This window comes from Furipterus horrens, unplaced genomic scaffold, assembly GCF_987537825.1.
Source record: "Furipterus horrens unplaced genomic scaffold, mFurHor1.1.pri manual_scaffold_3, whole genome shotgun sequence".
NCBI lineage: Eukaryota > Metazoa > Chordata > Mammalia > Chiroptera > Furipteridae > Furipterus > Furipterus horrens.
This window is the reverse complement of record NW_028327173.1, coordinates 91,268,995-91,270,800: the sequence shown is the minus strand read 5'-3', so window position 1 is coordinate 91,270,800 and position 1,806 is coordinate 91,268,995. Positions and strand designations below refer to the sequence as shown.

Below are 1,806 nucleotides of genomic sequence, written 5' to 3'. Positions count from 1 at the left end.
ATTTAATGTGTTTTATTGATTAAAATATTACATTTGTGCCAATTTCCCTTCCCTCTGCTCCCCTCCACCCGGTGGCTCCCCTCCCTCCAGTTGTCCCCCCCCTTTTAGATTATGTCCATTAGTTGTGCATACAGTTCCTCCCAACCTCTCTCCGTCTATTCCATTCCCTCCTACCTTGATCCCCAATTCCTATATCATCTCCCTCCCTTTCCCCATTCCCCCTCCCTGTTGACCTCCCCCCAATATGCTTCCCGTACCCACAGTTCCTTTTCCACTCTCGTTGCCTATTTAGTTTGCCTTTGTTTCATCTCCCTAGCTTCTGTTTTTTTTTAAACCAGTCCCTTTAACATCTCATATAACACTGGTTTGGATAAAAATATGGAACGCTTCACGAATTTGCGTGTCATCCTTGCGCAGGGGCCATGCTAATCTTCTCTGTATCGTTCCAATTTTAGTATATGTGCTGCCGAAGTGAGCACTTAAATGCTTTTAAATATGTGATTTGCAATATATTTTTCCAGTCACTGGCTTCATTTTACATTCGGTCCATAGTGTCCTCCAAATAAATAAATTTCTAGTTTATTTTTTTTTTATTTTAAAGTTTATTTTATCGATTATATTGTTACAATAGTTCCAACTTTTCCCCCTTTACTCCCCTCCACCCAGCACCCCCCCCAGCAAACCCCCCCAAGTCCATACCCATGGCTCGTACATACAAGCACTCCCGCTTCATCCTTTCATATCTTCTTCTTCTTATTCTTCTTTTTTAAATAAATAAGTGATTAATTAATTATTTTAACAATAAAAAATAACAATCCCTCCCTCCCAGATATTAAGACCCTTTATAATCTTATAAAGGACAATGGGCGAAGGTCTCATGCTCCTCTAGCTGCTTCAAGCTGGACATGGTCGTTGTCCTACCTACCCTTGGGTCCAGAAATTCCTAATAAGAGTGGGGGTGTGGAGGGGAGGGTGGCCTTCCCACATGGGGAAGGATCGTGCAGACTCCAGGTCAGTTGGCTGTCTCCGGACAACGGCGTGCTTGGTTTAACAGGCTGGCATCCTTGTTGTGTTCTGCGGGCAACAGATTTGGCAAAAAGGGTTAAAAGACATCATTCAATCCATAACCACTAGATGACAAAATGCAGGGATTACTTTTCCAATGTTCCACATTAGGGAAAAAAAAAAAAAAAGGCTTCTTTGGAGGAAGGTATGCCAGGTACATCTCACCTGTCCAAAACCCTTTTGCCCACTATACTTAGTTTGGGCTGAGGGAAATATTTTAGGTTTCCCTCCTCTCAGACCTCTGGGCCCTTTCTGTCCAAGCCATTAGGATAGAAAAGAGAAACCAGTTTTAAAGTGAATCCCACAGACCACCCCATTCTTCGCCAACACAGCCACTTAGTTCAGCCAAACCGTTGAGTCTCAGGAGGCAGCGCTGCAGACAGGATTAAGTGAGGCCTATACATACAATCACTCGGGTAATGTGGTCATAGGCTTATGCCCTTTGAAAACAGAAAACACATGTTAATTTATGTATCATAACCTATAAACAAGTCTCTAAATCTGTAAGACTGTCTTATTGGAAAGACCTCCAGCTGCAAGGCACTTGACATTCTTAATGCCTGTAGCTTAAATATCTTTGATGATACCACAGACATGGTTTAACTTTCAAGTGAAAACATATTTTAAATGAAAAGAAACTTTAAAGACGGTTAGCTGCACAATTTTATAGTCTACCGCTGATCATTATGATTTTCCTTGAATAATGGTTTTTCTCCCTAAGATTACCCTCCTTGTCATTAA

At 41.6% G+C, this 1,806-nt stretch overlaps 1 non-coding gene across 1 annotated transcript; it reads right to left on the bottom strand.

Annotated features, from left to right (window-relative positions):
- Positions 1 to 372: 372 nt before the first annotated feature.
- Positions 373 to 479, bottom strand: LOC150015499 (U6 spliceosomal RNA). Its single transcript, XR_016510113.1, has one exon. It is a non-coding gene; the product is annotated as a U6 spliceosomal RNA (small nuclear RNA).
- Positions 480 to 1,806: the final 1,327 nt, after the last annotated feature.